An 11,242-nucleotide genomic window follows, 5' to 3' on the forward strand; every position below is an offset into this window, starting at 1 on the left:
AATCCTGCAGGGTAAAGCCGTCTTTATTTCCATTTTAATAGCCATTATTGTCATTGTCAAGGTTACAGCTGGAGCTATGCTTACTGACATTTTGTGTTTGTGAGGTGTAGATGATGCATGTTCTCCCTTCACTGCACATGGTTATTGGATTCCCCGACCATATTTATGTTTTTAATCCCCTGCGACAAAAGTCACCAGAAGGAACACGCGCATATAACCAGTCATATCTGCTGCTAACAACCGAGTCCAGTGAAAATCTGCATCATTTCACCCTCGGATATATAGAGCATTACGGCTGGAGGCCTGCAGATAAATAGCTATATTGGTTTGTTTTGACTTTCTGAAAAGTAGATATAGTTCAGTTAATTCTAAATGGCCCTGGGTATACCTACTTTGTATTACAGGAAATATAACTGTCACTGCCTTTAACTGCTAACTGCACTGCACTTGAACTGACAAGCTTGAGATATGAAGATTTTAAATAACCACCCATCTGAAAATTGAAAGCCTATAATTGTTTCTCCCTGGGGCTCCGCTTGTTCCTTACCTGCAAAACTTTGTCTCTTGTGATGTGTAGATAATAAAAGAATGAATCTGATTCTAAGATTCTAAACCTGACAATTGAGCTGATGAAGTTTTTATAATGTAGTTCAGAAAACCTCTCTACAGTATGTGGCTGATTTTAGTTCTACTCATTTATTGATAAATTGAACATTCCTAGTAACGGGCAGAGGCCCAACTTTCTTTCTCTTAAGGAATCAGTTTTCCTCTCTACTTTTTTGTTTTACAACTTCCTGTGCATGCGATTGATTTCCTGCCAGCATCCATGGAATTACATTTGGAAAAATAGAGTCAATGTACTAAGTCTGAATCAATAGGGAGGAAGACACTATTCTTTGTTGCAGTGTTTCTTTATGATTTGTACTGATAAGATGGGTCTATTTTGTATTAATATTTTTTCTAGCACAGCTTTAAGCTTTTATTTAATATAGTAAAAAGAGTGATAGGAGTTTTAAAAAAATTACAATGTATGTCAAACATACGAATATACCACACACAGTGTGCATTTCTTCTGTATTTGTTCAAATATGGTTCACTTGAAGCCTACAATATTTTGATCCATTCAAGAAGACAAGCCCTACAAATTTTGTTTGGTCTGCTTTATGTCATGTGAACATATAAAAGTTTCTATAATAGAACTTCACATAGCTGGAAGGTCACTGATAGACTAGTAGACTAATCATTATGCAGTCTGTTAGGGTTGAGGATATAGAGATTTTTTTAGGGATAATCATCAATCATCAATTTCATGAATCATCAAGTTTATTGAAGCATTACAGTTACGAGCAACAACACTTTTGAGTGACACTACACTGATACCTTCGTATCATTGCTCATGTATGGCCATATTGTGCTCGATCAAAGGAAATCAAAATTTCAGTTGTGTTCAGGTGCATTATTACTGTAATACAGTATGAAGTATTTTGTCACACAGTTGGATGTCGAGCTTTTAATAGCATATCTGTGGCTCTCAGCCAGTGGGCAGCTGGCAGCCAAAGTAGTTGTGTGGCTGATGAGATCAATGTGGGTACAAAACAGATGGTAAACCAAACGCCATGACTCATACCTGCAAAAATTTAAAGGTATGTGATAAAGATTGTTATTAGAAAGAGCATATGCCATTTCCTACTGGGAATGCAAATGGAAAGAAAATTAAGAATTTTATAAAATGTATATAAAATGCAGACCTCCCAAGTCATATAAATGAAAAAATCTACCCTCATTTAATACCCAAACAGATGTTTTTCTTTTTTATGTTTACCATCCAGTTCAGGATTGATTTCACTAGGGTCTGGTGCCTGATTAAAGATGCACTGCAGTGCATCTGCAATCTATATGACAATGTTATCCCCTGATATATAGCCAAAATTGGTCATTTCTGTCTTTCTGCAATTCCCTTTTGTATGTGCTTGCTCATGTTCTTCAGTGGGCACCTGTTTTAACTCCACTAGCAAGAAAGCATAACCCTTCCACACTGATGCATCCTGCTCCCTGGTGCTGCTAGCAAAATGAAAGTAAAGCTACTTTCTTTGATGTAGATGTCGAGGCCTGTGATCTTACTTAGACTAATTAATTAATGACATTCAGAGCCTTTCAGTCGTCATCCTGGCAGGTTTACTTACAGCCAAACCACGCTTGGGGTGTAATGATCAGCAGCTCTGGTTTTCACTTGACACTGCCTGTCTGTCTTTTTCTCTCTTTTTCTTTCAGCCTCACTGTCTCTCTTTCAGTTCCAGAAGCTAAGCCACAATTCATTCAGTGAGTTGCTTGCTTCTCCCTGCAGTGTGGTGGCTATTAAAGCATGTCTCGATGTCCAAATGTTGTACTTGTCTAAGAAAACTGATCACACTTAAATCAGAATATATCCACATCATTCTTGCAAGCCCCCATGCCTAGTTTTCTGGCATAGGGGGTTTGAAGAGAAAGACAGGGCAGCTGTTGTTGATTGGGTGGATGAGACCTAGTTTCTATGTGACTCTACTCTGTCAAACCTGCCAGGAGAGGGAGATGGACTCTTACCGAGGCAGAAGTTGCAACCGGCGGGGGTGACGAGGTGGAGCGGATAGCAGACTGACAGCTGTCATCAATCACTTGCCCCACCAGCCAGATGCAGGTTGACAGGAAGGGGCACGTTGGCTGGAATGGCGATTCGTACACAGTTTACCGGAGATGTCTTTTTGCCAGCCGGTCTCTGGTGGAATGCTGTCTGCCATTAATCCATCCGACCTTCTATCAATCAATTCCTTTTCCAGGGTCAAGCCTGTATGTGACATGCTCCATTTAACAGCGATGTTACGGAGCTGTGGCACTGCTTCATTGATATTTTCTGAGCCAACAGGCTGCATTTGCCTGAGGAAGAAAAACTGCAAATGTCCAACACACATCACATCAGAGTTTGGAACCAAAAACAAACCCTAATCATGATTTACCTTTCTTTACGCTTAGATGGAGAACAACTTTGTAAAGCTTTTGAAACTTTTTTGGAGACAAGGCAGAAGAAATGTGAAAAGAATGGATTACAAAAAGCAAAAAGAGTTGAGAGAGGAAAGACTGAGACGACCAGAAACTAAATAATGCCAATCCAGGGCAGTTGGATAGACAGGAGAAAGATACTGCTTTGTCTCTAAGGAGTTTCCATTGGTTGAAGCTCACTGATGCTGAACACTCCAGACAGCTTGAGCTAACTCTCAGCAAATCTCGTTTTCGCAGCCTCCACTATATAGGTAATTCTTCCATTTCCCCAGATGACTTGTATTCATGTTTACAGTCTGGCAAACAGAGCAATAACATAAATGCATCCAGGGCACAGGAATATTACATGTGAAGTGTGCAGTATAATGCAAAGTTGCATGGTAAACATTCATAACTGAGCATTTTAATATTATAGAACATCCAGAAAACATTATTTAATAATTAATCATATAGTTTAGACCTAGTTAACTTCAATGCGTAGCACATCAAAGCCTCATTCCCTTGTGCACTATGTCTGCACACTTTCACACAATAAACAAGTTGTTTTCTTATGGTGGTCATACTAACCAGGTCGTACACAGGATGAGTTTAGTTGAAGTGGAGCTATCGCATGGTTTTATGTTTATGATCTTTAACATCTGTGTTTACACTGTGAGCTAAGGAATACCTGCTCTTTGGCTGGGTTGTGTCTGTTCAATATACCCGCAAATATGCTGTTGATTACTTTGCCTTTAGTGTGAACATAGTGTGAAAATCTATGTGAAGTGAGTAAAACATCCAGAGCTATTTATCCATAAGCCCTTACTAAGCTTAAATTTACCACACCAGTCCAGGTTTGTTCCATGGTTTCCTTAGTGGGTTAGCGGAATAATGCATGGCATTAACAAGCGCTTCATGGTGCCAGGGTGAAACAACTCATTCAGAGGGCACTGGAGCCTGCAGTTTACCTGAGGAGAAGAAGGTCAACTTCCATTTTACAAGTTGGGGGTGTATATATTGGGTTTAAGTGTCACAAAACACTGAGGTGACAAGCTCTTTGGGATGTGATCAAGCGCAAATATGATTGGAGTGCAGTGGAGCAGTGACGGTGCTGCCTCTGGGATGGGCTTTGATTATGCCAGGAGCTGGCTGCTAAATCAATAGACCCTGACGCTATCGCTGTCTGCACAACAAACACCCAAGCTTTCATGTACCTGTCTTGTCTGGAGGCAACAGACAATCTGTCCAAACGGACTCACAGTTCTCTGAAATGAAATGTCTATTTATTTGTACCATCACATTTTCTAATTTTTATGAGTTTGGTTTCGGTTTTGGACATTTTGGCACAAGCAGCTGGTGATCAGGTTGTTTTCATCTTAAATGTTGCATCTACGGAAGTGGAGGATGCACAAATGAATGAAACAGACTTTAAATGTGATGTGGTCTGCACAGGCGTTCAGCCATGACCAGGTTCATTAGTTGCCCTGGTGTGTTTGAGAAAAATTTTAATAACGCTGTCTGTTCACTCCTGAATGGCAACTTTGGGGTCCCTTGGGCAAAACGGTGCAGAACAAAGAATAACAGCATGGCACACGTCTTTATTACTTAGTCCTGAGGGCAATAAGGAATATTTACTATTTTTTTTCATTTGCTCAGTTCAAATTGTGCTTTTGACAGAAAAAGACATAATACAACCTCGTGTTGGCTGGAAAACCCCCCCAAAAGAGCTGTTCTACAGAAATCCATGATACTGATACTGTAATTTTACTCAACAACTAATTGGTGAGATCTGGGGTTGCTGAAGTTGCTGCAGTAGTGTTGTTTCTCTTGTTGTCCAGTTGAACTTTATGTTCAGCTGCATCACTACATGAGGTCAAGAAAGTCATTTTTGATTTACTGTTAGGAATATCCCAGTCAAGTTTCTTTACTTGAACAATAGTTATCTGTAGAGTTTTATCTGATACTTATATTTACCTAAATATTCAGTAGAAATAATATGGAGTGGACCTTAACAGTGCTAACAGCCACAATAAATTTAGAATGGGATGTGTTTTACACGTGTATACACGAGTTTGAACAGTTTAAATAACATTAACATCATAGTTTTGCTCTGCAACAGACATTTTACAGAGATAAGGATTTCAGAACAGTGCAAAAGTAGGAAAAGTGACTGTTATATACCAGTGGGGAAAATAAAAAAGAAAGCAATTAAAATAAGACGAGGAGAAGAAGAATTTCAGTGTCTCTCGGACTGGTGCTGCTCTTCTTTTCTACTTCCAACTCCTCTGTTCTTTCTTCGCTGACAAATAAGGTTTAGCAATTCAATTTTCACTTCAGTCTCTTCTATTTCTGCTTTGCTTCCTCTACATTGCGAGTATTGTGCATATCTGTGTTATTTGTTTGTGTGTGAGAGATTTCTGCAATATACTTGCTGCTTTCTGAAATCCTTTTAGAGTCCACAGAGCAAAAAGATTAACTACAGTAGCAAACATTCTAACTTGATACTCCTGCATTTCCCAGGTGCCTTTAGACTTGAGAGGAGCATTTTGTGGAAGCTATGTTGGCTTGTTTACACAGTTGTATCCTTTAAGAGCACCACATGCTGTTGTAGACTGAGCTGAAAGTTGCGTATAACTGCATTTTCAACAACTGTACGTCAGGAGATGTTGCTAAGAAAATTTTCATTAATAATAAATAGTCACTAGCAGTGCCAGCCTCATGTCCATTTTGTAGTGATGATGAATTTTTGACCAGCTACTTAGCTGCTGATTTTAGTCTACATCTACTATGTGGAGAGATTTGTGGGCAGATCCATCATTGTGCCCAGTTTGCGGAGCTCATAGTCATAAAACAACAGGCACAGTATCTGAGAACTGTGAATAACAAGTTGTCATTTCTGCCTTTTTTACAGGCAATATCTCTTCTCCTTCATGGCGCTGTTTTATAGAATGAGTGGCTCCACCGTGTTTAACGCATCATTTCCCTCCTCATTGTGAGTGGGGAGGGGAGAGCAGGATGATGTGTGAGTGGTGTTGGTGGGGAGGGGGCCCAATGTCCTTGCATTTTATTGCCCAGCTCTTGTCCTTCCAGCATGGCTAGTCAGAGCAGTGCCCTGGGTATTACAAATAAGCACACGGCCTTTTCATGCTAACACTTAACTGGCATGAGTCTTTCATTTCCTATATGACCAAAAGACAGACAGGGGTCCACTCTGTCTACAGCGTTTTTAATATATCATCCTGAAGAAATGGCTCTGAGGGATAAGCAGTCAGTGATTCATGAGAAACAAGAATTTGTGAAATTAAGAGTGCAGGATTAGATGTAGTTACTAGAGAGCATTAAAGGAATTAAACACAGCTTCACGCTCTCTTAGAGAAAGAAAATAATGAAGCCGCTTGGCCAGGTCTGCATCAAGATTACAGCAAATCATCTTCACTTAGCATGATCAAAAACTGGTACTTGAAATCTTGGCCATGCCCTCTCTAGTGCCTATATTTAGTATTTAGATCTGCAGTGAACTTCTGAACCCCTCCTTGAACTAAAGTTTCAAGCGGGTTTCTTGCCTTTAATGAGCCATGACTAACTGGTTTTACATTTCACTTTAATTACAGATTGCTAATACGCAACTGCCTCAAATTGTTCATAGCTGGGTAATTTTAATTTTGCCTTCCTAAATTGATTTATTTAAGCTTAATGAAAGTGGCATCTTTTAAATGCACCATCATCACTATAGTATCTCATTATGGCCGCACATCAGTGCACACCAACAGCCTTTTTCTAGTAAGTCAAGAAGAAAACCTATAACTGCTTGGTATAGATATGTCAGTCCGTGTTAATTGTATACTTATGTCTTTTTTTTTTTTTATAATTCCAATAGATTCTCGCTGCAGACTTAGTCATGATGTGCTGGAAAATATTAAAAAAGATAGTTTAATTATAACAGTTATACTGTATTTAGAAGGATTTAAACTAAAGTCTCTAGTCTCTAGTCACATTTGATCACAAATCAATTCCTAACTACACCATTAATTACAAGATTTAACCACCACAAGATTAAGTATGGTTTAAAAAGGTGGAGCTTAATTTGTCAGCTTAATTATACACAGTCAGTTAAGTCATGTCATCTACTGACTGCAGTTCGTCACCCGCAATAAAAGTACGATTTTCCTTTGCATTTTATTTATTTGTCTTGTCAAGTCAATTTTTTTTTGCATAGCCCCATATCACAAATTTGCCTAAAGGGGCAATCTGTACTGCATTTGACACCCTCTATCCGTACACGCTCTATTCCAATAAGGAAAACTCCCCAAAAAGCATCTTTAATAGGGAGGAAACCTGATTACTCAATCATGCAACATATAAATGCATATAAATAGCCACTGAACAGAAATTACAGTAATTATTAATACACAATGACAGGAACCACAGCTTTCAAGGCCTATATCAAGTGACATAATAGCAGTTATGAGTTATTGTATTTCATGGACACTGAAAGCAGCAATGGTGCTAAAAGAACAATATTACACAGTGTGAAGGAATTACCAGACATTGCGTGGCCTTAGCAAATGTTAGTGGCAAACTGAAGGCCAGGGGTCTACGTCTTAATCCAAGTTAATCAATGTCACTTCATCATGGCGAGGACAGCTAAATCATCCTGAACGCTCCTCTTGACTTTCCATTTCCCTTTCTCTCCTTCCAGTAAGATGGAACTGTGACCCAGTACAGGGTATATGTTCTGTCAGTTTGCTTATGTTAGGCAAGAGCGCTTCAGTGTAAAATAAATTGAAGGACTGTTTGTACAGAATTTATAAATTCATGTTCAGCATTTGTACACATGGCTTATGAATGGCCTACATGAGGTATCAAGGCCAAAGTAACGACTCATTCATAATTTTGTTTTTCATTTTCAAACTTTTGCAAACAAATGTTTTGTATTGAGAGAAGGGGTTCTGTTTTTAAGTTGTATGTTTCCTTGACAGTTGAATATTTCAAATACACCGAGAATTCCCTTGGGTGAAAATAGCCAGAAAAATTGTTTACCAGTTTTTCTTGTTGACATCTTTCAATAATAGTATGCCAGAAAAGTAAACTGAGAGAAATCTTATTATTGAACAACCCTCCCATGTATCTGCCTACCAAAAATCCTGAGTTTGAGGCCAGTTAGGCTGTAAATGTTAAAGCAAAAACAGGCTCTATCAAGGGAAAATAACCCCATCACAAATCCAACGGCTTGTGTCAAGCACTCAACTGACACCTTTGATACAGTACAGCTCAGCCTTGCTGGTGTCATGGCGAAATTGCTTTTAGTGAAGCTGAAATTTTGAAGGCTACTTTGTATTGAGATGTTTTTCCTCCCCCTTTGTTCCCACCCTCTCTGACAGCAGACACATTGGTTAGGACAGACAGATGGAGAGACAGAGGGGCAGTGCAAAGGCGAGTGGGGTGCTGTAACTAGGAGGAAGTCCGCGGGAGGAGACATTAAAAGACCCTCGACTTAAATTAATTCTGACAGACTCCGAGTACAACCCATCAATATCCTCTGCCACCATTAAATCAACATCCAAAAACCGAGCTGGATACCTGCTCATAAAACCACGGCCCTGTGACAAAGAATTTGGACCATAATAAGAAATCAAGTGACGGATGCACAAATCCTGACACTGATAGCTAAGTGACGAGCAGAATTGTTAAGGGATGCTTTTTAAATCCAATGCTGTTGCTTGCCAATGCAACAATCAAACAGATAGGCAAAATGAATTTGGTTGCCAGAGCTGTACTGATTAGAAGATTACACAATAAACATCTAAGGCTGTGCATCTACTTGGCTGTGCTGAAGGACATCGCCGTCCTTATCGTTCAGTTCCTGCTATACGGATTTGACTGTTAAGATGACACAAAAGATCTTTGAATGTTTCGATAAAACAGTAAAGGCATATATCATAGCATTTCATTAATCACTGTTTTAGGGAGTTTATCTCTAAAAAGATGTCATCTCCAAGATTATTCTCTTAATTGATGAAGTTCCACAGATAAACAGTAAAAGGGTGGTCATAAACAAATGAAAAGTTACGGTTTCACTATAGCACATTACTGCACCATCACCCTCCAAAAACTTTATGGGAACTGAGAGTTCTGCCCTTGTGAAGAGAGGTGGTGGAGGAGGAGGAGGAGGAGGAGGAGGAAGAGGAGGAGGATGAGGAGGAGGAGAAGGAGTATGGGCACACGGCAGAATCAGTCATACAGACAACCTATGCAGGACCAAGTCTGTAATGTAGATCTATGATGCTGGACAGGGTCAGTGGAGGCAGTGGAGTGTGTTTTAGTGCACCATAACCTCAGACGAATGGGAAAGGTGGGGTAGTGCTACGAAAGAAAAAGAAGAAGAAGAAAAAACACTCTGCTCTATGTGGCTTTCTGCTAGAGATGAATATTTAAGACAAACTCAAGGGTGTTTTTTGTTCTTGAGTGGTTGTGTTTAATTTGCAAAAGCTATTGTTATCCTGTAGTGTACTCTCTTTTAATCTATATTTAACTAAAAGGAAAGAGATCAATAGTCATATTCTGAGGATTACTTGCAGATCAGAATATATAGATGGAGCCTAATAGCTTGCTTGTTATCAGTCAATATCAATGTTTGTGATCCCGGTGCATTCAGTGTAATTTGGGTTGCAGCTCATCACACAAACTTCCTGCAGTGAAAATGGAGAATTTAAACTCTCCAATACATCCAGCTCTCCAATAAAGGCCTTACGCCTGCAAGCGTGTCATTTAGATTGACAACAGAGGCAGAAGCAATTGAAGTGAACTTAAGTCTACCCCCTGCCCTATAAATAATATTTAATCCCTCTTTGGAAGGGAGAAGTGGTAATGAGTCCCAGAGCTTTTTTGATGCATCACATTGCCTTCAGCTACAGCTGACACCAATAGGATATAAACCAGACGGCTTTCTGTGGCCTACAATGGTGAGATACGACAGCATTTTCAAGATCGGATCAATCAAATAGTTGAAGTCTGGTCAAATCAGGATATTGAGACGTCTTTTGTCTGAAATTTGAAAGAATGAGGAGAAGAAAGCGAGAGTGTGGGAAAAAGCATCATGGTCCTTTGGGGTATTATTAAAAACCTAAGAGGTATTAGTTTAGACATTTGAACTTTCTGCTAGAAGAAATGATAGCTAAATATGAAAAAGGCTTACTGTGCAGAAATCCAATAAAGAGAAGGCTAAGTGTGTAAGCTTATATTGTTGCATACTAATGCCATTGAAAGCTCTATCCTTGTTTTCTCAGAGCACTCGCTGTATTTGTTGATGCATTTTATGTTTCTCTGTGTCTCTTTTTCTCTCGTTTCAAATTCATATTCAAATAATAATGCCCTACACGTCAGCTGTCTGCATTGCCTGATTTGAACCAGAAAGTCCAGACATTGAGAAACTGAGTTCATTAATATGTACCGCATATTTGTGTTTAATCACTCCAAGTGTTTTACATTTTACTGCATAATTCTTTGTCTAGCCTCCAGGAATGTACCAGCCTAGCCAGACCAGTAACATGCTTATCTGTTATCCAGCTATTAAAACATGTTGCTAGCCTTAATATACTATCCTGCTGCTTTGCACTGATACAAAGTGAGTGTAATATTACCTAAATGGTAAGTAAATAGATTCCATGGGGAATAATAGCCGTCAGCAGTCTGATCCAATAAAGAAGTAAGCAGAGAGAGCATGAAGGGAAGATGAATGAATCTTATTAAAGAGTACTGATGCCTGGTCAGCAGGAAAATGGAGAAATAGCCAGACTGGACCGCACCTGCAAACTCACTGAGCAGAGCCTTTGTGCTGTCTCGCTCCGGTTTGCATTTCACCTGGTTATCAGCAAAGGCTTTGCTGATTACAATTCTGATTAATTCAGCTTCAAGATCAAATACAAATTGGTTTATCGACAAAAAGTGCCTACCTTTTCCCCAGGGGCTTTTTTTAAAAGAAGTCAAAGGCCACAAATGCATATCTTATGTCACCCTTTTACATCAGACACGGCCAAGAACAACTTCAATAACCCATTTCTGGGTACTTTGAACTCTTTCTGGAACTTTCATCGAGGAAAAATACACGGGGGGGTTAAATCTCATCCATTTAATCTGTTCAGTATGTATATATATATATATATATATATATATATATACACACATTTTTGTTTGGGTTATGTGCCCGACTCATTGCTGGGAGCTTAACTTC

The sequence above is a fragment of the Morone saxatilis genome, unplaced genomic scaffold (genome assembly GCF_004916995.1).
Source record: "Morone saxatilis isolate NCDOM2014 unplaced genomic scaffold, NCSU_SB_2.0 Contig2, whole genome shotgun sequence".
Classification (NCBI taxonomy): domain Eukaryota; kingdom Metazoa; phylum Chordata; class Actinopteri; family Moronidae; genus Morone; species Morone saxatilis.